Below are 25476 nucleotides of genomic sequence, written 5' to 3'. Positions count from 1 at the left end.
TACAAAACTCCACCATCTAACTAAAGATGTGGAGCGTATATCTGCATCTCCAGAGAATCCAACAAGACCGAGAAAACACTGACACAGTCTAAGCTGGACAAGAGAAAAACAAATGAATAGCATAGAATATAAGCACACTGCATGTGTGCCACAGAAACAAAAACCAGAAACTTATCTTTGCTGAATTGACAGCTGAGCATGAGAAGCCAGACAGAGGTCCAACACTTCAGAAGAAACATTGACAACTGGCAAGGACTAATGAATCCTGCACACTTAAATATCCCAGTCAGAACTGCAATCATCAGATACACCTGGCCAAGACTGTGACTCAGAGACAACTGCATTCCCACCTACAACCACTGGAGGGAACCCAAGAGCAGAATTCACAACACAGAAGCTTCTTATCTGGGCCAAAGTGAAAAAAAAAACTGGACTGTTGCTCAGTGGCCCAAGGTGTTGATTTCAGATGAAAGTAAATTTTGCATTTCATTTGGAAATCAAGGTCCCAGAGTCTAGAGGAAGAGTGGAGAGGCCACAATCCAAGCTATTTGAGTCTAGTGTCAAGTTTCCACAATAAGTGATGGTTTGGGGAGACATGTCATCTGCTGGTGTAGGACCACTGTGTTTTATCAAGACCGAAGTCAGTGCAGCCTTCTACCAGGAAATTTTAGAGCTCTTCACGCTTCCCTCTGTTGACAAGCTTTTTTAAAATGTAATTCTCCAGCAGGATTTGGCACCTGTCTACCCTGCCAAAAGTACCAATACCTGGTTTAAAAACAACAGTATCACTGTGCTTGATTGGCCAGCAAACTTGTCTGACCTTAACCTCATAGAGACTCTATGGGGTATTGCCAAGAGGAAGATGAGAGGCACCAGACCCAACAATGTAGATGAGCTGAAGGCTGCTATCAAAGCCACCTGGGCTTCCATAACACCTCAGCAGTGCCACAGGCTGATAGCCTCCATGCCACACCGCATTGATGCAGTAATTGATGCAAAAGTATTGAGTGCATTTACTGAACATACATTTCAGTAGGCCAACATTTCGGATTTTAAAATAATTTTTCAAGCTGGTGTTACAAAGTATTCTAATTTAGAGCCGAGCGAATAAGGCAAAATTTGAATTGGCCTGTCAATGTGTTTTTTTCAGGAAAAAAACTTTTTTTTTATGGGCTATTTCCTGATTCCAGAGTGTAATCAATGTAATATGTAAATAATAATAGAAAAAATCTTTATACTTACCCTCTGCTCAACCCTTCCCTACTCACTGCCACCCGTCTAGTCCTCGCAACATCTTGTGATGCCCCACCTCTCTTGTTGGAATCTTCCATCCTCTCACACTGTCACACTGTACTGGACATCCAGATGTCATGGCAACCAAGAGGGTTCTGCACAAGCATGCGGAAAGTCAAAGACATCATGACATCACAACATGCATTGTGAGCTTCCATGCGCATACACAGAAATCACCCCGGCGCCATGACACTGAGAATTTCAACACAGTATGAGAGGGCCCAGAGATCGCTATACACAGTATGATGCCGCTACAGCTCCCTTATACAACGTATGATGGGCATACAGATCCCTCTATATATTATGATGTCCCCACAGCTCCCCTCAGGGGCCGACATATCATTGGTGCAGAGGCCCAAAGGGTAAGGTGACCCATTTTCCAAAGGCTTCCTGACCGAAACTCATGTAGGGGGGGTGCACTGACACTCAACCCAGGCCACTATATTGAACCGGATAAATTATTGAATACTCTTTATACTACTTTTAGCTGGATAGGTCTGCGCATTACACTGTGCAGACATTTTTAGGCCATATGGGACTGTGCAGTATCTATACAACCAGATAGCACTTGGACCATTTTTATGGCAGGGCAGTGAATCTAGATATATATTCAGATATGTGTGCCATTACGCTCTATTTTCTGTATGTGCATGTTTTTTATTCCCCCTTTTTCTACTTGTACTCTGATCATATTCAATAAAATTTGGTACTTTACATTATATGGGATATTTGTTCGTTTTTGGGTTCTTTGTTGGTAGTAGAGTTTAATTGTATTGGCGATACAGTTAAGAGTGCTGGTAGTACCTGGAGGGCCTGTTAAATTATGGGGTCTGGAGTGGCTACCTCCTTTTTCCAACCGCCTCTTCCCACCAGCCACTCTACTAATTGGAGACGTTATCATTTGGAAAACAGCAAAGATTTTAATCTTGCATAAATGCTATGTTTCCTGGATTTGCTCATTACTCATGATAGATTAGTCATATCAATTTGCGCTTATTCTCTGACGGAGATGAATGTGTAATGTCAGCTGTATTTACCTTAAAAGATCCTGATCTGCTGAAAGCAGTCACTGAGGTCACAGTAAAATAATCATTTTCTATTTTATTTTCCAATGAATGTGGAACAAGTTGTACTTTTGCTGTTGTGTAATATGGTGCACTCTTACTTGGAAACACATTTAAGCTATTTAACTACCAAATACAAAGCACTGCAAATTGGTGTTCATAGGGGGTTGTATGATTTTAAAAATGTTTGTTTTTTTTCCCCCTCAATAAGTTTCACTTATTTTATGTGTTGTCTGGTTTTGTAGTTAAGCACAATTTAAGTAACTGAGGCTAAAGCGCAAAATGAATCACTTTTCTTCCTGATACAATCTTTTAAAGTCTTAAATTAACTTGTTCTTCACTAATTACAGTTTTTTATTGGAATAAAAATGGAAACCCACACCAGATATGGAGATTAGAATTTGCAAATCATTTCTGTTAAAGGTTATAACCTGACATGGAACGGAGTATAGAATAAGTTAATTTTAATCACCTTTAAGATCTAAATTTTTACTTGTTAAACCTATCCAATGGGAATTCTAACAACATGATATTTTTTAGAGTACAAATTCTCTTTGATAAGGGCTGTTCCACAGTATATGGCCGCAGCTGCTACATATTGAATTGAGCTTTGTTGGGCAGCTCTTCCATGTGTACATCTGGCCGCCGCTGCTAATAACGACTGATCTGTGGGAGTCACAGAAATCTGATACTGATAACTGTGGATACATGAGGGTCAGTGGGTGGTACTCTCATCCGCTGGTCTGAGACCACATGGCCCAGGGCTCATCCCACTGAATGCCCACACTCATTTCCCGTGGGAAGAATACTACACAGACAACACAGGGTGAGGGTAAAACAGTGTGGCAATATTTTATTGAACAACAGCACACAATAATATATAGCACAGTCCCAGCACAATACCCAAGATGGTGCAAAATTACAGAGTCTCACAATTCCGCTGACTCATCAGGATTAAAGCAGCTGCGACTTTGGGGCTTCTATGGCCAACTACCCCCATCTGTGGCACACCGCTTTTAGCGATCATAAAGAAGAGGTAATGACAACCTTAGGAAGCTGGCAGTCCACTGAGGCATGTAGCCAGGTGAACGAAGGGTCACAACCTGACTTTTCTGAACGTCTCCATGGGCCTAGGTGACTGAAGGGTCCCAACCTGGCCTCTTTGAATGTTTTCATGGGTCCAGGTAACTGGTAGGTCCCAATGCTGGCTTCCTCAAACGTATCCATGGGACCAGATGAACGGTGGGTCCCAATACTGGATTCCTCAAACATCTCCATGGGTTCAGTGATAGTCAATCAAGCAGATCTGTATTCTCTCAGCTAGGGCCATGGCTCCTTGAGCTGGCATCCTGTAGAATGTCAAATCTGAGTTCCCCTTGATGGTGCCATGGTTCCTTGGCTGTTGTTCTGTAGAGACTCTCTTGATGAAGCCATGGTGTCCTGGCAGCTGTTCTGTAGAGTGTGTTCTGTTGTTCTTTCAAGTCACTCTGGAAACAGATGCCCCTTTTATAATTCCCAGCTCTTATTCAGGCAATTTTTCACAGGATGATGGGAAGGTTTCAGGAGTTCATCGCTCATTGTTCAAGGGTTCATAGTTTATCCTTCAATGTTTGCAAGTCAACAAATTGCATAGCCTGGTACAATGGGTAAACAACTTATTAGCAAACTTCGATTGTTCACTGACCCTACATCCCTGTAATCAATGGAAAGCAACAAAATAACTTGAAGGAACTGATATTAGTGGTAAACAGCAGCCTTTCAGCAATACACAAGCATCAATTCAACCTACAAGTAAAGTCAACGTTCAGATTCATATGAACAATAGTCTATGATTCTTGACCTACCAAAGAAAAACACATCAATTCTAGAGTCAATGTTCAGACTCATGAATAACAGTCTATGTCTCTTGACATACTAAAAATTTTTGTCTGGCATAATTAAGATTAAATGCTGTGTCATCACAATAACCTATCCCGCTGTTATGCCATCAATATCATATGACAGGATAACGCTTTGAAATATAAGGGGTAATGGAATAAAACATTTATAATGCCGTGATAATCAGCAAGGAAAAATAAATATACTGCAAAAAGAAAAAAAAGCTGTAGAGGATTTATTCAACAAACAGCTTCTACTCCTTGGATTGTCTGTTGTGGTATTTATCTTTTTTTTTTGGACATGAAGTTCTTTGGATGGGACCAGACACTGCAGGCACCAATGTTCATCTTATTGTGTTGCCTTGTTCCCCATGGGATGTATTGGTGCTGCTGGTTTCCAAATAATGTTCTGAGATAATCAGCACCATATTTTCCAGTCCTTCAGGAACAGTTGACATATTGCCCTCTCTAACATCTGTTTCATGTGAAAACAATGCTCCACCTTATATACTCTATTTAGAAGAGTACTCAGCAATCAACGGAGTAAAAAATACTCAAAACCTTACTTTCATTGGGTTTTGTAAATATAACTATTCAAGGCCTCTGTACATGATTTCCTTTTTTTTTAATTCTGGTACTATTAGTATAACTACTAGTTCAAGCTCTAGTTCATGCAGCTGTATATATCTGAATGTAAAATAATTGTTAACTAATAATAAATAGAATTGAGTCCTGGCACTGGTGAGAAGAAGTCATCTCTAGTGCATTAAGTCTAAGCTACTGGCCTTCACAATAGCAAGGATTACTCCACTTTCATATATGAAACGATCCAGGTGGCTCGACTGACATATTTGCAAGTATGACTACTAGCACTGGATACATATAATAAATGGGAACCTGTCAGCTCAGAAAACACTATTTACCTGCAGATATAGGGAAATAGGGTGGCTAGTGAGAGAAAATGAACTTATTTCCTCACAGGAATTGGCGGCTTTCAGTCATAGGGGTGTGCATGAACAGCCACAGTCACAGCTCACAATACTCACAGTCACAGCTGCCCGAGGAAGCCCACGCGAAACGCACGCCGGGGCTGTCTGCACCTGACCCCGTGTGGAGACTATGGGTAAGAACCCTGAAATGTAATGTTAGTGGCAGCATATCATTTTATGGTGAATGCTCTGCAGTGATGTACTGGCCTTCCAGCATATGTGTCACTATGAGTGAGATTGCACTGAATAGCTAGTATATATCCATATGCTTAGGGATTATTAAACACTGCATAGGGGCATTGAATGAACGATTAGCACTAGCACTTTATTTTCATTGCTGCTAACCGTATGGGTCCACCCATCCACCTTATTGATATATATATATATATATATATATATATATTATGTAAAGATACAGGTGCTTCAACAGTGTTCCACATTATCTAGCTTTTGTCATTTGTTATGTTTTGTAGTCATATATTGTTAGTTTTAAAGATGTGATAAATAAAATATTGTTAATGTTTTGGACAAATAGTCTCTCATTTTTCCTTTTGTCGGTTTGTATCTAAGTCTGAATATTTCCCAAAACCTGCTGTGTCTGTACCTATACCTATACCAGTACCTATAGATAAACTGGCTGTGTCTGTACTTGTAACTATCCCTAAACCTGCAGTTACTGAACCAGTACCTATCACTAACCTACAGTGTCTGAACCAGTACCTATCACTAACCTACAGTGTCTGAATCAGTACCTATCGCTAAACCTGCTGTGTCTGAACCTATACTTATCTCTAATACCTGTAGTATTATCTATATTCTGTTGTCACTGTGCAACATTAGAGATCTGCGTGTAAACTTGCTGCTTCGTTGTAAGTACCCTGTGTGAATCTGGTCCAGTCTGTCCTGCATGTACCAGTCTTTGTATTGGTCTTGGATGAACTTGATCCTGTCTGCCTGTGTACTTGTCTTTGTAATTGTCCTGTACTTACCTGATCCTGTACATTCTATGTGAACCGTGTCCTTTCTTGCCTCTCTGCATCTGTGGTTCCCTGCCTATCTGAGTCTGCGAGTCCCTGCCTCTCCGCGTCTGTAGTTTTCTACTTGACCGTGTCTGCGGTTTCCTGCTTGACCTTGCTTGCAGTTACTAGCTTGATGGCGTCTGCAGTTTCCTGCTTGTCCGTCCAGTTTTAACTAGGTCTTACCCATTCATGTATTCCAGTAGAACTTGCCAATGACCCAGTCTGAACTGTCTCCTACCTCTGCCAGTGTATCAGCTGTGCCTGTCTGCCTGCCAGTGTATCAGCTGTGCTCGCCTGCCTGCCAGTATACAAGCCATGTTTACCTGTACCCGCCTGCCTGTACATCACCCGTATACACTACCTGCCTGTCAGCTGAGCCAGACAGTATACCTACTGTACCTGCCTGCATCTGTTGTTACAGTGTCCTGTCCCCTTAGGTATCAGCTGCTACTGCTGGACATCTCCCTGGAGTGATACCTGGCAGCTACCTACCATAGGTGCCTGACATCACCCCTAGAGGCTCCAGTGAACACAAAGGTAGCTGCTTAGTAATGCCCCCCTGGGGAAATCTGGTCTGTGGCACAGTGGGGCCACAATCCATGCTCGTGCTAAAAAGTATGGGAGAAAGCGTAACACAGCATGTCCCCATAAAACCCATACCAAATAAATACGCTGGAGACAGGTTTAACAGTGGAATAAAATGGCCGTGAGGTTTTATTCTGGGTTACATACATACCTTAAAATATATCCAATAAATAAATTTCCATATAACATATTTCAAATTTTCAAAATTTCCAAATGTCCAAATCCACCCATAATTGAGTGATTTTCCCCCACAATTAAAACCACACGACCGGAGGAACAATGAAATAAAGGGAGGGAGGGTGGGCTCTTCTTCGATCTTGAAGAACTGAGGTACTTTGAACCAGCCAGGCAGTTTATATAGTTTGAAAGAAGACCGCCAAAGCTCTCTCCACCAATGAAATTGCGGCAAGCTTACCGCTAAAAAATAACCGGTCAGAACCAGAATGTCACAAATCTAAAAACAGATTCTAACTTAGGTACAACATAACAATGGCTCATAACTAACCCCAATAAAAAAGGCACCACGTGCGGAGTCTATGTGGACATGAGACCCCCGCTGTATTATTTTGCAGCTTGAGCGGGGGGGCTTACATGCTAATGCTATTTACCTACAGATCAAACCTATGTCTGCAGGTAACTAACATTTTTGGAGGTGACAGGTTACCTTCAATTGGATGTTGCAATAAGTTTGATATTTCTGAGTTTCTCACATAATATTGTTTGATATTACAACCCTAATTCCGAAAAATTGAACCCTACAAAGCCACAGAAGCACATGCCAAATATTCAGAAAAAAAAAATTTAACATATTTTATTAAACATGTATATTACAATACACTCTTTTGTATCTATATCCCCTTCATGTTAAAGTGTTTTGTAATATAAATGTTTAATAAAATATGTTTAAGTTTCTTTCTGAATATTTGGCATGTGCTTCCGTTGCTTTGTATGATTTAATTATATGGAAATCCCAGCAATCTAGGCCTAGTAATTGGCTATACTAATTCCAAAAAAGTTGGGACAGTGTGTAAAATGCAAAGAAAACAAGAATTCAATGATTTGGAAATTTTTATAGCCATGTTTTATTCAGAAGATAGAGCACAGGTCAGAAGTTAAACGTTAGACATTTTTTCCATAGCATTTGAAAGAATTAACTAACTTAGAAATTGATGGCAAAATCAAATCTCAAAAAGTTGTGACAGTATTAACACAAGGCTGGAAACGTAAGTGGTACCAATGAATAACAGCTGGAGAATGTGCAGACACTGACAGTGAAGGGCCCCTGTGCAGGATTTGTATCTGGGCCCCCCCATTAAGACACCCACATAAACACACACACACATTTAGTAGGGCTCGCTCTCGCGAGTGTATAACACGGCCGAGTGCTGTGCGATGTTTTATCAGATTGCACTAAAACCAATGTTATACTATGGGGTAGTGCAGATCTGTGATTTTTTTCTCAAGCTGATATAGCATGAGAAAACAATCTCAGCCTGCTGCGGGCGCATCCGTTGATCAGATCATGCGCACCCCATTCAAGTCTATGGGTTCGTGTGAAACATCAGACTGCATTCGGATGTCACCCAAGTGCAATCCAATGTACGCGCAGAGAGAAAATGGAAAAAAATGGAGAAGTTAAGTTCTCTGTCTTCTCCGTACCTGTGCTGTGATTCTTTCATGCGAGAGGATCGGATCAAAGTAAAATGACACTCAGAGCAAACTCTGACAGATGATTCTTTCTCTGAGATAAAACATGTTTAAAAACAGGCAGTGAAAGGTTTTACCTCACAGAAAGAACCAGCTGTGATCCCGTGATGTCCTGTCTGTATCCTCTCTTTTGCTTCCTCCCCTGCCCAGGAGCTGTGGTATGATCATGTTCTTGTCTATCAGACACGGCCATTATACAGTACACAGCAGGGGCACATTTATAAGATTATCTCAGCACAGGAACATTATTTTTAAACACATCTAATAGTGGAAATTATTATTCCAAGATGTATCGATTAAAACGTTGATTAAAATTAACTATGTTCATGGGACAACTCCTTAAAGTTCTGCATTTGAATCAATTATATGCTCTCACAATTGTAAAAAATGGCCAGGCTGGGATCTTGCGAATGTTCCAGATGTCTAATGGAAGATGGAACAGTAATACATACTGTAAGTGTATTGATACGTCAAAACAATTGTCAAGATGTTTTGGACCTATGGATAGTAGGTTTCTTCAAGAATGATACATCCTGAGGTCTGCTTGTTTGGAATAGTGGATGAGGTACCTATAAGCGTTGCTGTAAGGCTAGGTTCCCATTGCGTTAATGGGAACGCGCTAACGGACAGCGTTGCACGTCGAAATTAACGCCGTGCAACGTGTCCGTTAGCGCGCCCATTCACGGCAATGGGAACGCGCAGCACTAGCGCGTGCCATGTTCGGCACGCGCTAGCGACGCGCCGGTGTTTTGTGGCGCGCCGCGGACGCTGCTTGCAGCGTCCGAGGTGCGCCCGCGGTCCATTCCCCGCTCTCGCAGATCGTTACCGCGAATCCAGAACGCGGCCCCGGTAAAAACATTGCGCTAGCGCTAAACGGATTGCACTAACGCAATGTGACCCTAGCCTTATTATATGTAGCTGAAAAAAAGTTACCATTTATTAATAAACTGGAAATATCCTAAAAGAGTTGCATGAATAAAGTCAAGTGAAAAGTTTGCTCTCCATGTGTAAGCTTACATATACAGCATGGAGGTGCCTGTATACATTTCACCAGATTTGTGGAGACTGGATAGATGTACTAGGAAACGTGTAGAGGACTCCTCATACATACAGTGTGATTATAGGAAAGTTATTGGTACTGGAGACTACTCCATGTACAGTAAATTTGCACTTTCTGTACACTGTATAGTTGCACTGAACTGTGATTGCACCCCCCTCCCCCACCTTTACTTTTCTTTAGTCTTTGGTTATATTTTGTTGACCCCTGTTGAGGTAATACATTAGCCTGTGGTAAGCACGTATTATTTACCCAAGATGAGATTTATTATCAGAGTAAGAGATATACGCATTTGTGGTTATGAATAATATGTGCCTTTATTGTCACAGTGTTTAAATACCATGTACAACTCATTCCTCTGATATGTACAAGCCGCATAATCTTTTATTGTAATCATTTTATACTTTTTATTGTTCTTACACAAATCTTTTAATAAAACGTTCCTTAAAAAATACAATTACGTCCTATGTATGCAGGATTTTATTGAATCATTGGACTGCTTAAATTGAATCTCACATTACAATCAATTTTTTTTTATACTAGTTCTCTTATCATATATCTAGCTTGTTTAGCTGTAGATGGATGAATAAAATACTTATCTTACTATAAGGCAGTAACATTTTAATAAAGAATTACACTCAAATGGATTTTTAACGTAAATACGTTATAATGCCTCATCAGGTCAAAAATATATTTCGCATGCAGTTTTTGTATTGTGAAATATGATGACAGATCTGTTTTAACGGAAGTCTGTCACTACTTATCTACAGTATATGTGTAATCGTCTAAGGTCCACTTTCGTCTGTTTGTTTGTCTGTCACGGAAATCCCGCGTCGCTGATTGGTCGCGGCCGGCTAGGCGCGACAAATCAGCGACAGGCACACAGTCTGGCCGCCATTTGGCCCCTCCCTACTCCCCTCCAGTCAGTGCCCCCTCCATGCGCCCCTATAGTCAGTGCCCACATAGCGTTTTAGCTGTCCGTTAAACGGCATAACGCGGTGTAACGCAGTCCGTTAACGTTGCCATTAACCCTGTTATCGGGTGCATTACCAACACATGCCATACAGGGCATGCGCTAGCGATGTGCCGGCATTCTGTGCCAGATCCGGAAACGCTGCCTGCAACATTTCCAGGTCCGTCACCGCTTTTCACAAGCGTGACCAACTTTTTACTATTGATGCTGCTTATGCAGCATCAATAGTAAAAACATATACGGTAATGTTAAAAATAATAGTAAAAAAAAAAATTAATATTCTCACCTTCCGGCATCCCTGGCAGCTTTTCCCACTACTTGTGATGCTCCGGTCCCAGTAATGCTTTGCGGTAATGACCCCAGTTGATGTGGCGGTCTCACGAGACCGCTAGATCATCACGGATTATTGTCGCAAAGCATCACTGGGAACGGACCTGGCGGGAGCATCGCTAAAGGCCTGGGCTGGATCCAGGGGCCGCCAGAAGGTGAGTATATAACTATTTTTTTATTTTAATTCTTTTTTTGACAGGGATATGGTGCCCACACTGCTATATATTGCGTGGATGTGTTATATACTACGGGGGCTGTGTTATATACTGTGTGGGCTGTGCTATATACTACGTGAGCTGTGCTATATACTACATGGGCCTGTGTTATATACTATGTGGGCTGTGCTATATACTACGTGGGCTGTGTTATATACTACGTGGGCTGTGTTATATACTATGTGGGCTGTGCTATATACTACGTGGGCTGTGTTATACACTACACTTTGGGTTCCAAATTATTATGCAAATTGGATTTAAGTGTCATAAAGATTTAATTGTTTTGTTTTTCAAATAAACTTGTGGATGGTATTCTGTCTCAGGGCTCAATAGATAACTGAAATCAATCTTAAACACATGTGATAATTAGTTTTCCAGGTGATTCTAATGAAAGGAAAACTACTTAAAAATGATGTTCCACATTATTAAGCAGGCCAAAGTTTTCAAGCAATATGAGAAATGAAAAGGATCTCTCTGCTGCTGAAAAGCAATGCCTTGGACAAGGTATGAAAAAATTAGATACTTCACAAAAACGTTGTGATCATCATACTGTGAAGAGATGTGTGACTGAAACAGCACAGACAGAGTTCAGTCTTGTTTACTGATGAGTGTCGAGCAACCCTGGATGGTCCAGATGGATGGAGTAGTGGATGGTTGGTGGATGGCCACCATGTAGCAATAAGGCTGCGACGTCAGCAAGGAGGTGGAGAAATCGTGTTTGGGCCAGAATCATGGGGAAACAGCTGGTGGGGCCCTTTAAGGTTTCTGAAGATGTGAAAATGACCTCTGTAAAGTATATAGCGTTTCTGACAACTTTCTTCCATGGTCTAAAAGCAGAAACGTGCCTTCAGGAGCAAAATCATCTTCATGCATGACAATGCCCCATCTCATGCTGCAAATAATACTGTACCTCTGAGTCATTGGCTGCTATGGACATAAAAGGAGATAAACTCATGGTGTGACCACCATCTCCCCCTGACCTCAACCCTATAGAAAACCTTTGGAGTATCATCCAGCACAAGATTTATGAGGATGGGAGGCAGTTCACATCAAAACAGCAGCTCTGGGAAGCTATTCTGACTTCAGGCAAAGATATACAAGCAGAAACTCTCCAAAAACTCAAGAATGTAAGAATTGTGAAGGTGATATCAAAGAAGGGGCCCTATGTAATGTAACTTGGCCTGTTAGGATGTTTTGGAGTTAAATAGCTTTTTTGTTCAGTGAATGTGACCTCCTAATGCTGCAAATTCCACAAATGAGCATTTTCAATTCTTTAAAACATATCAAATGTTTAGAAATTCTACTGTGCCTAATAATTTGGAACAGTGCGTTTTGCGTTTTTAATCATTTTGGAGATTATACTGTTATCATTGGGATGTTTCTTCAATAAAATTGAAGATGACTTTTATTAGACTGACTGTCATTTGCACCGACCATTTAGGAAAATCCGAGAAAAATGTCATCTGCATAATAATTTGGAACATAGTGTACATGGGCTGTGCTATATACTAAGTGAACTGTGCTATAAAATACGCAGCAGTGCTATATACTGCGTAGGCTGTGCTGTATAGTACGTGGGCTGTGCTATATACTACGTGGGCTGTGTTATATACTATGTGGGTGTGCAGTATACTACATGGCTGTGCTATATACTATGTGGGCTGTGTTATATACTATGTGGGCTGTGCTATATACGTGGCTGTGCAATATACTATGTGGCTGTGTTATATACTACGTGGCTATGTTATATACTGCGTGGCTGTGTTATATACTACGTGGCTGTGCTATATAATGGTGCATCTGTAAGATGCGCCAATTCCGGCACTTAGCCCCTCTCTTCCCACTCCCGTGTAGCGGTGGGATATGGGGTAATAAGGGGTTAATGCCACCTTGCTATTGTAAGGTGACATTAAGCTGGTTAATAACGGAGAGGCGTCAATAAAACGCCTATCCATTATTAATCCAATAGTAACAAAGGGTTAATAAAACACACACACATTAGGAAAAAGGATTTTAATATTCTTCATTTAACCATACTTCAGCGTCTGCAAAAAACTTAAAATAATAAACCGTGTACTACCTGTCTGCCGTAGTCCAATTAACAACGATGATCTCCCCTATAGAACAGTGACCTCAGTGACACACTGACAGGAGACAATGGCTCCTGCAGTGCATCACTGAAGTTACATTAAGACAAAGTCTCACTTTATGGCAATGGCTGCAATGCCAAAAGTGAGACTAGGGACTATTTTTTTTTTACAGCGGCGGAGGAATACAGTGCGGAAGGATGCCTTCCTCCCGTCATTATGTTCCTGGAGCCCCTAGAGAGCGGTCGCATCAGCTGATGCTGCCGTTCTCTACGGGAGATCATCGTGGGATACTCGTGGATTTCTGCGGACAGGGAGTATATTGGTTGTTTGTTATTTTCATATTTTTTTACAGATGACAATGGCTTCGGGGAACAAAGTGACAAGTAATGGAGAGTATGAACTCTATGTTTAATGTGCTGTATGTCTGTATGTATGTACTGTATGTAATGTATGAATGTATTGTATGTAGTATGTATGTAGCATGTATGTATGTAGTATGTATGTAGTATGTATGTATGTAGCATGTATGTAGCATGCATGTAGTATGTATGTAGTATGTATGTTTTTTTTTTTCAGTCAACACATTAGCCAGATGATGATGTCCCATCATTGGCTAATGTGTCAATCACTGTCACTGTAGTAGGCATCGTCCGATGAGACTTGTAGTCCCATCGGACGATGCCTGCACCCAGGCGCAGAGCCCCGGCATGCCGCACAGAGCCCCACACGCCACACAGTGCCCCGGCACGCCGCACAGAGCCCCGGCACGCCGCACAGAGCCCTGCACGCCGCAGAGCACTGGCACGCCGCACAGAGCCCCTCACGCTGCACAGAGCCTCGGCACACCGCAAAGAGCCCCGCACGCCGCACAGAGCCCCGACACACATGTACAGAGCCCCAGCAAGCCACACAGAGCCCCAGCACACGCACAGAGCCCGGAATGCCACAGAGCTCCGGCACGCCACACAGAGCCCCGGCACACACGCACAGAGCCCCGCACGCCGCACAGAGCCCTGGCACGCCACACAGAGCCCCGGCACAGAGCCCCGGCACGCCGCACAGAGCCCCGGCACACACGCACAGAGCCCCGCATGCTGCACAGAGCCCCGGCACGCCACACAGAGCCCCGGCACACCGCACAGAGCCCCGCACGCCGCACAGAGCCCCGGAATGCCACACAGAGCCCCGGCACACACGTACAGAGCCCCGCACACTGCACAGAGCCACGGCACGCCGCACAGAGCCCCGGCAGACCCGCATAGACCCCCGGCAGGCACGCACAGACCCTCGGCAGGCATGCACAGACCCCCGAGAGGCCCATATAGATCCCCGGCAGGCCCGCACAGACCCCGCCCGCACACACAGACACGCAAAGTGTCCACCCACGCACTGCCCACACTCTTCCCCCCTCCGGAACATTATGTAGAAGGACAGAAAGGGCTTATTTACATTCCGATATTTGTGTCCCATTGACTTGCATTGGTATCGGGTATCGGTATCGGCGATATCCGATATTTTTTGGATATCGGCCGATCCAATCCGATACCGATACTTCTGGATATTGGAAGGTATCGCTCAACACTACTTCTCAGCCATGCACAAAATGGAGCGTCTTACAAAGCGAAAAATACGGTAATGTTAAAAATAATAATAATAAAAAAATGTGTGATATTCTCACCTTCCGGCGTCCCCGGCAACTTTTCCCGCTCCTTGTGATGCTCCTGTCCCAGAAATGCTTTGCGGTAATGACCCCAGATGGCAGTCTCGCGAGACCACTACATCATTGCGGGTTATTGCCGCAAAGCATCACTGTTAACGGACCTGCAGGAGCATCGCTAAAGGCCTGGGCTGGATCCGGGGGCCGCCGGAAGGTGAATATATAACTATTTTTTATTTTAATTCTTTTTTTAACAGGGATACGGTGCCCACACTGCTATATACTACGTGGGCTGTGCTATATACTATGTGGGCTGTGTTATATACTACATGGGCTGTGCTATATACTATGTGGGCTGTGTCATATACTACGTGGACTGTGTTATATACTACGTGGGCTGTATTATATACTGCGTGGGCTGTGCTATATACTACGTGGGCTGTGTTAAATGCTGCGTGGGGTGTGCAATATACTACGTGGCTGTGTTATATGCTACATGGCTGTGCAATATGCTACGTGGGCTGTGTTATATACTACGTGGTCTGTGCTATATTTCTCTGCTGCATCTGTGCATCAGGAATCGTGGTATGTGTTAAAGGGTGGGGCCCACTGAGACTCTTTCGTCCGGGGCCCTCAAAAACGTGCAGCCGGCCCTGACTTCTCAGCCATGCACAAAATGCTACCCTCCACTGTGTGATCCTGTGTGCAGCGATCAGCCGCAATAAAGACTGATTAGTAGAAATAATTTTTAACTGTATCTAGTTCTAATAAGTAAAAAAAATATTACTAAAAGAATATGTCTAAATGCTAGATCTTCAATTGTCTTATATGTCAATACTCTCATTGGGAAACCCAGTATTGTGAATCTTGAATGTGAACCCCTGGACAAAAGTTCTTACTGGAATACAGTTGTGCTCAAAGGTTTACATATCCCAGCAGAATTTTTGCTTTATTGGCCTTTTTTCAGAGAATATGAATGATAACACTAAAACTTTTTCTCCACTCATGGTTAGTGATTGGATGAAGCCATTTATTGTCAAACTATTTTGTCTTTTTCTTTTTAAACCATAATGACAACCCCAAACATCCAAATGACCCTGGTCAAAAGTTCACATACCCTGGTGATTTTGGCCTGATTACATGCACAGAAGTTGACACAAATGGGTCAGAATGGCTACTAAAGGTAGTGAGTGAGTGAGTTTCTGGGAGCTAGACAGACTCTTGCATCTTTCTCCCGGCCACTGACGTTTCTTTATTGTGACTCATGGGGAAAGCAAAAGAATTGCCAACTGATCTACGGGAAAAGGTAGTTGAACTGTATAAAACAGGAAAGGGTAACAAAAAGATTACCAAGGAATTGATAATGCCAGTCAGCCGCATTCAAACTGTGATTAACAAATGGAAAATCAGGGGCTCTGTAAAAACAAAACCACGGACAGTAGACCAACAAATATTTTGTCCACAACTTCCAGGAAAGTTATTTGGGATGCAAAGAAAAATCCACAAATAACATCAACTGAAATACTGGACTCTCTGAAAACTAGCGGTGTGGCTGTTTCAAGATGCACAAAAAGGAGGCACTTGAAGAATAATGGGCTGCATGGTCGAGTCTCCAGAAGAAAGCCATTACTGCGCAAATGCCACAAAGTATCTCACCTATAATACACAAAACAGCACAGAGCCAAGTCTCAAAACTTCTGGAACAAGGTAATTTGGCATGATGAGACCAAAATTGAACTATTGACCACAATCATAAATGTTACATTTGGAGAGTGGTCAACAAGGCCTATGATGAAAGGCACACCATTCCTACTGTAAAGCATGGAGGTGGATTGCTGATGTTTTGGGGATGTGTGAGCTATAAAGGCACAGGAAACTTGGTCAAAGTTAAAGGAAAGATGAATGCAGCAGGTTATCAGCAAATAATGGGGGCAAATTTGCAATCATCAGCCCGGAAGTTGCAGATAGAACGTACTTGGACATTCCAACATGACAACAATCCAAAACACAAGGCCAAGTCGACCTGTCATTGTCTACAGCAGAACAAAGTGAAGAGTCTGGAGTGGCCATCCCAGTCTCCTGACCTCAATATCATTTAGCCACTCTGTGGAGATCTCAAGCATGCAGTTCATGCTAGACAGCCCAGGAATTTACAGGAACTGGAGGCTTTTTGCCAAGAAGAGTGGGCAGCTTTACCATCTGAGAAAGTATAGAACCTCATCTACAACTACCACAAAAGACTTCAAGATGTCATTGATGTTAGAGGGGGCAATACGTGGTATTAAGAAATGGGGTAAGTAAACTTTTGATCAGAGTCATTTGGATGTTTTGGGTTGTCATTATGATTTAAAAAGAGAAAACACAATAGTTTGACCATAAATGGCTTCACCCAACCACTAACCATGAGTGGAGAAAAAGTTTTGGTGTTATTCATATTCTCTGAAAAAAAGGCCAATAAAGCAAACATTCTGCCGGGAATTGAGCCTTGAGCACAACTGTATTCCAGTACAAAATTTTGTCCAGGGGTTCACATTCAAGATTCACAATACTGGGTTTCCCCAGGTTCACATTGCGTTTAGTACAATCCGTTTGAAGGATCCATTAAACGCATGTACTGAAATGAGCCAAATTTGGTGAAAATTTGGCTTCGCGGTAACGCTTGCGGTAACGCACGTGACTGCGTTATGACATTTTGCTGTCCGTTCATGAAGCATCCATTTGTCTGCCTTCAGTCACTGTCAATGAAGTTGTTCTCTTTTTTTTTTTTTTTGCTCTTTTGTCAGCGTTGGGTGTGTGTGGATATTAACATTCTCCATTTTAAAAGCATTGAGTGAACTTCTGCTGCAAGCAAGATGTTTGTGTCTGAGCTTGTTAGATTTCGCTTGATGCAGTTGCGACTTCGGCAGAGAAGGTGTATTTCCCAAAGGAGATATTGGATCCATGAAGTGAATTTTTTACGGAATACATATGGTGCCTTTCACACCCTGTATGTTCAGCTTCGGGATCATCCCTTTAAACTTCAATGTTATCTTCGGATGTCCATTGAAACCTTTGATATTCTGCTCTCACATGTGAAGGATGAGATACATCATCAGCGCAGCACTTTCCGTGATAGTATTTGTGCGGAGCAATGTTTAGTGGTGACTCTAAGGTAATTATCCTTTTTTTAACATTGTTCTATTGACAAAGACACGATGTAATTTATCGTGGAGCATGTCTTTAATTATGTACACTTTGGCAATTGTCCTATTCCATTTTAACTTGCCTTTATTTTCGTTGTCCTTAAAAATATTTACAATATGTTCATAGTGCAAATTTATTTTTATTTTTTTTGATTTCCGACAGATATCTGGCTACCGGAGAATCTTTTGCGTCACTGCATTTTCAATTTCGACTGGGGAAATCAACCATTTGCCAACTAGTTCGTGAAACTAGTACATTTGGAACAACTTACAACCACTTGTGCTACCAACCCCGACAACAGAAATGTGGCTATCGATTTCCAAACATTTTGAGGATGTAGCTAATTTCCCCAATTGCATTGGTGCCGTGGATGGCAAGCACATTCGGATTCAGAAACCAGTGCATGGTGGATCCCTATACTTTAACTATAAAAAATACTTTTCCATTGTATTGATGGCTATTGCGGATGCTAGATACCATTTTGTTGCTGTGGATATTGGTGCATATGGATGGACGAACGATTCCAGAGTCTTCAAAGAGTCCAACATGGGGAAATGTTTGTACAGCAACAGCTTCAACATACCCTCAGCACGACCACTTCTGGGGACCGAAGACCCAAGTTTGCCCTATGTTTTAGTTGGGGATGAGGCGTTCCAACTGGGACGCAATCTCCTAAAGCCGGACTCAAGCCGTACTCTAAACTACACAAGACGCATTTTTATTTATCGCTTGAGCCGGGCAAGATGTTATATGGAATGTGCCTTTGGTATTTTGACCACAAAATGGCAAATCTTACTAACTTGCATGCAACTGCAACCTGAAAATGAGGACCGTGTAGTCAAGGCATGCATCTGTCTGCACAATTTTGTTTCCAGACATGAGCCCCAGATGGTTGACCCCGATGACTGTGAGTTGAACCTCATGAGCATTGATTCGACTACTGTTCAGTCTACAGTTGAGATAATGAGGATTCGTGATCAATTTGCAAATCACTTCATACATGAAGGTCTTGTCCCATGGCAAGACAGACACGTGTGAAAATGTTAAAGACTGTTTATATTGGTGCAATGTGTGGGGCAATTCTTTGTTACATTTTTTTTTTTTTTAGTATATGTAACCTTAATACATTTTAAAAAGTTCAATCTATACAAGAATATGAAATGTTTCATAATAACATCAAAATTTACTAAAATTATTTTGAAGACATTGGTCGTCCAACCTGATTGTAGACATTTTAACATATGCGATCCCATAGGGATGAATAAAAATATACACAACAATCTTTGATACACAAAAATTTAACACAAACATTTAAAAGGCTGTAATTGCCAAAGTTTGGTAATTTTTTTAACAGTAGTTATAGACTGTGATATTGTGAGGGCGTATTGTCTGCCCAACTGTATGCTGAACTGCTACATTGCCTTTGCATTTCCATACTCGGTTCACCCTGGCCTCTGTATTGTAGTTTGTATGACGTCATGTCCATGGTTCTTGCGGAAGTTGGTTCCTGAGGGGCCCAAAATTCCTCAAATAGGTCATGAAATCTTTGCCTAAACATTAAATTTCTTTTGGGCTACAGGCACATATGACAAAAACAGGAGCTTCCACTCATTGGCTGCATATGCTGATTCACGGGATTGCAATTCCGTAATTTTCTGCCTTAGATCTCTGTGTTCACTGCGACACAGATCCTCTAACCGTTGGAGTCCAACGACAATTATGGCATTGACTTCATCTTTGGCAGATGATCACTTGCGTCCGAGGTGTGCTTGCAAACGGGCACTGACAACAGGAGCCACAGTACTACTCTCCATTGATCGTGGCTCGCTCAGGCCAGACACATCTTCAGCGCCCGTCTGCTGGCTTGTTTCCTGTTGAGATGACTCCGGTTCCTCTGCCTCTAGAGGCGCAGCAGTACTGCATATCGTTCTATAACAAAAAAATATATATTATTTCAGAGATTTTAATACTTGGTTCTCGTTCACACCGTAAACTTTTTTACTTACGAGCGCTGGGACAATGTTTTCTGTAGAAACAACAATTGCTCATAATGAACATATGGGGTGACACGTTTGCCACCAGATCCACTGGGGGTGTTTTGGCTGCTACGGAAGTCCCGTACAAATCGATCTCTAATGGATCTCAACCTGGTATGGACAGCATCAGCTTCAAAGAAAAAAAAAATTATTTTAGAGCTTCCATTCTTTACATTTTAGCAAATTAAGTTCAGCTATAATTACCAACTTTTTTCTTAGAGGATGCGGATTTATCCAAATACCGTGGGTCCAACTGGCATATTATTTTCTCCCACAACTTCCGCTTTTTAATAATATCGTGGTGGGAGCTGTCAGTTTGATCCCATATGGACGGATTTGCTTCTACTAGTGTTATTAGTGTCTCATTTTCTATGTTCAAGGGCTCTTCGTCAATGTTCCTCCTTTTTTTGGCGAGCTGCTTGGACTATGTAAACACAAAACGTTATATTAAAATGTATACGTGCTTTTTTGGTTGCATTCATTTATCTCATCCACAAAACTACATTAGTTTTAAGGACAGTTTTCCTAATTTTTTACATTTTTTAACACTTTTAACTTTTTATAAATTATATTGCAATGTTTAATCGTTTATTTTTGTTGGTTGTCCTTGAACTGTTTGGTTTATGTTATGACATGTATGTAGTTTTTTAAAACCAGGGTTTTAAACGTTGTTATATATGTTTCTTGTTTTATGTTTGTTTTGTATGTTTAATTATTTATTATTAAAAAAAAAATAACAAACTAATTTAGTTTTTTTTTGTTCAAAAAAGGTATATTTTGCGTGATATTTATCACTTCTAGGTGAGGTGAAGACAGGCAGAGAGGCTTTTTTTTTCCTTTTTCAAGAACCTACAGTGTAGTAAAAAAAAAATTACAATTCTTGTATCAATTAATTTATTTGTAAAAAGACACATAATTTGTGGCATGTACCTTCTTGGACACTTTGGACACTTTTTTGGGGGGTGGCCTGGCAGGTTCGGGATCAGAAGATTCCTATTTGCAATAAAAACATGATTACACATGATTACTTTGTTGAGGAGAGCCATAAGATCAAATACTTAATTAACCTCAAGACATAAGAGATTGAGAGAAGCAACCCATAACGTGTATTGTTTAACCTTACATAAGCTTTCTCAGATCAAAGTGAGACACTAAAGATGGCTGCCATTTCCTGTATCAGAGCCATGTGCTGGTATCCAAGATGACGCCCACCCTGATGACCTCATGGATCCACCCACAGTGACGCCCACCTTGATGACCTCATGGACCAACCCACCCTGATGACCTCATGGATGCACCCATTGACTTGCTCATTGCCCAACCCACTAACCAATGGAATGCATCCGATCACTCCCATTTTAAAGCTAAACGAGCCCCCCTTACAGGGGTTATATAAATCTGTGTCCTGACTAAATAAAGCCCTTTGGAGCTAAGCCATAGATTGATCAAGGAGAATTTACATCTGACTGTGTCAGGCTGGTTTCACACTTGCGTTTCAAAACGCATGCATTTTTAAAAAAAACGCATGGTGAAAAAAACGCATGTAAACGCGTGCAAACGCTGCGTTTTTTGACGCATGCGTTTTTGCATGTGATGAAAAAAACGCAGCGTTTTGACGCGTTTACATGGGTTTTTTCATGCGTTTGCGTTTTTTAAATGCATGCAGATAAATGTGTGACAGCTGGCAATCATCAAAATAAAGTAAAAACCCCACTATAAACAGAAAGAGCTAGGGTTAGGGTTAGGGGTAGGGTTAGGGGTAGGGAACCTAACCCTAACCCTAAAGGGATCCTAACCCTATCCCTACCCCTAACCCTAACCCTAAAGGGATCCTAACCCTAACCCTACCCCTACCCCTACCCCTAACCCTACCCCTAACCGGTAGGGTTAGGGGTATTGTTAGGGTTAGGGGGTAGGGTTAGGGGTAGGGTCCCTTTATCAATTTTATGGTGTTTTTTTTTTTAAAAACGCATGCGTTTTTAACGCATGCAAACGCATGTGGTTAAAAACGCATGCGTTTACATAGACAGCAATGCATTTTTTTTGCCGCAAAAAAATGCATGCTTTTTTTGTGGCAAAAAAAAGCCGCTAAAAATACTACATGTTGCATTTCTGCAACACAACGCATGCAGCAAAAAAACACATGCGTTTTTAATGTTAAATATAGGGAAAAAACGCATGCTTTTTGTGCGTTTTTTACTGCAAAAACGCAAAAAAAAAAAACGCAAATCTGAAACCACCCTCATATGTTATTTCTTTAGTGCGCACCTGATCAATATCCATTAGGCCAGGAGTAGGCAGCTAAGTGAACATTTATTAATTGTTCAACCTAACAACCTCAATACACTCGAGTGAGGGTATGTGCACACGTCAGGATTTCTGGCAGAAATTTTCCTGACAAAAACCGGACATTTCTACCAGAAATCCGCATGCGTTTTTTTGTGGTTTTTTCACGTTTTTGATGCATTTTTTGAGCATTTTTTATGCGTTTTTGATGCTTTTTTGCAAAATTAATGAACATGCTGCTTCTTTTACCGCGATGCGTTTTTTTCACGGAAAAAAAACCGCATCATGTGCACAAAAATTGCAGAATGCTTTCTAAATGATAGGATGCATAATGTATGCGTTTTTAATGAGTTTTTATAGCGTTTTTATTGTGAAAAAAACGCGAAAAAAACTGAACGTGTGCACATACCCTGACACACAACATTTATTGTTACTTTTTAAATCAAAAGCCTACTGATTGTGATGAGAACACTGCAGACACTCTGCTGCTGCTCGATCCCTCACTATCCGACATCTGTGTAAAAACAAAACAATAAATTTAGTACACATACATCCGACGGCCACTACACACTCAAATGATGTATATAGGAAAATATAATACATAGAATTGTACTTACATTGCCTCTGATCACTCACAAGATCCACACACTGTGTTGCTGGCGTTTTCAGAGTGTGTTTGCAGAGTCTATGCTCCAAAATGGCTGAAATCATATTTCCTGTCACATGACCACATGGACTACCCTCATTAACGCAATAGACTTCAATGGCAGAATTAACGCTTCCGTTACTATTGCGTTAGCTTGACCGCACCCGAAAACGCTGCAGGCCACATTGGAAGGTGCGTCATAAAAAAACGGAATGTTGCAAACGCATGCCAATTTTGACATGCGTCACGATGCATCATACAACTGCAAGTCTATGGGTGCGTTACAATGTCCGTTATATTGCGTTTTGCCTACTTAAAAACGTGTCCATTAGAGGACTGCCCTAGCGCAATGTGAACCTAGCCTTATAATTCATATTCTCTGAAAAAAGGCCAAGAAAGCAAAAATTCTGCCAGGGTATGTAAGCTTTTGAGCACAGTTGAATATTAATATTAAACTAGGAAGATTTCTGTAAAGGGAAATCATAATTCAAATGTGTAAAGGTCAGATGTGATAACATGCAACTCCAACTCTAATCATATACTGCATATCTGAGTTTGCTCATTGCAAATAGTAGAATTTGCATTTATTCTGATTTAGATAAATGAGTAACGTAACTTGTCAGGTGTATTTACCTAAAAGATCTTGATCTGCTGGAAATAGAGTCACTGAGGCCATTGTAATATAATCAGTTTGTATTTTATTTTCCAATGAATCTGGAACATTTCATACTTTCGCTGTCATATAATATGATGCAATCTCACTTGGAAACATATTTAGCATATACAATGGGGAAAATAAGCATTTGATACACTGCTGATTTTGCAAGTTTTCTCACCTACAAAGAATGCAGAGGTCTGTAATTTTTATCGCAGGTATATTTCAAATGTGAGAGACCGAATCTAAAAATAAAAAAAAAACAGATAATTGCATTGTAAGATTTTTAAATAATTAAATTGCATTTTATTGCATAATTATTTCATCACCTACCAACCAGCAAGAATTCTGGCTCTCTCAAACCTATTAGGTTTTCATTAAGAAGTCCTCCTACTCATTACCTGCACTAATTGCACCTGTTTGAACACGTTACCTGTATAAAAGACAGCACACTCTCAATCAATCACACTCAAATCTCTCTGCCACGGCCAAGACTAAAGAGCTGTCTAAGGACACCAGGGACAAAATTGTAGACCTGAATGAGGCTGAAATGGGCTACAGGACAAAAGGAAAGCAGCTTGGTGAGAATGCAACAACTGTTGGCACAATTATTAGAAAATGGAGGAAACACAAGATGGCTGTCAGTCTTAATCAATCTGGGGTTCCATGTAAGATCTTGCCTCATGGGTAAGGATGGTTCTGACAAAGGTCAGTGTGATGACACAGCATTTAATCTTAATTATCCAGACGTAAATTCAGTAATCCAGGAGGAATAGACGGTTATGTTGACTCTTGTAGGTTGAATTGATATTTGAATTGATTATATCAGCTCCTACAGTTTATTGCACTGTAGGTCACTGAACAATGATGTTTGCTAATATGTTGATTACACATTATACCAGGTCATTCAGTTTGTTGACATGCAAACATTGAGGGATAAACTATAAATAATCAAACAATGCAGGTTAACCTCATCCCCCTTTCCACTTGACCTGTGTATTATGGCTTGAAGGACAACAGTTGTCAAATATAAGACATCCAACAAGACATCCAAGAGATCCAGAGATCCAAAGAATCAGAGACTCTTTTCAAAATCACAGCAAGAAACCAGGAACACTCTACAGGATAGCTGCCAGATCATGACTCCATCACGAGGGACACCGATTTGACCTTCTACAGCAGAGGTCCCCAACCGCCGGTCCGCGGACCAGGACCGGGCCGTTGAGGTTTTTCAGCCGGTCCGCGGCGCCGCTGACAGCTAGCTTCGCGGCCCTGCGCCTGGTCAGAGCACGCTCTGTGACAGCTCGCAGCTCCCGGCAGAGAACATTATGCAGGACGGGGCGGGGCGTCAGGCGGGTCTTAGTGACGCAGCCCTCCTGCGCAGCATGGTGTGTTCCTGATGGGGTGGGGCGGCAGGCTCTCCTCACTGACACGCCCAGTGGCGTATCTAGGGGGGGGCAGCCGGGGCATTTGCCCCGGGCGCAGCCGGCAGGGAGGGGCGAAGTCGGGCCGCCTCATTCGGCGGTCCGCAGTGTCTCCCCCGGCGGCTGCATTCTGCCGCCCCCGGTCAGGGAGTCAGCTGTTCTCTGTGCCGACTGTCAAGCTGACAGCCGGCACAGAGAAGCTGCAGAGCGCCGGCTCCCAACGTGTGCAGAGGTGGAGGGGAGCCCCTGCAGGGTGGCTGCGATGGGCAGGGAGAAATCCCCGCAGCTCCGCTGCCCAGCGATCTGTCTTCCTGCTTCCTCTCACACAGACGCGCCGCTGGATGACGTCATCATTCAGCGGCCGGCTGTGTCAGAGGAAGGCAATGAGAT

Source organism: Ranitomeya imitator, chromosome 3, assembly GCF_032444005.1.
Source record: "Ranitomeya imitator isolate aRanImi1 chromosome 3, aRanImi1.pri, whole genome shotgun sequence".
NCBI classification, from domain to species: Eukaryota; Metazoa; Chordata; class Amphibia; order Anura; family Dendrobatidae; genus Ranitomeya; species Ranitomeya imitator.
Note: the sequence above shows the minus strand (reverse complement) of the source record.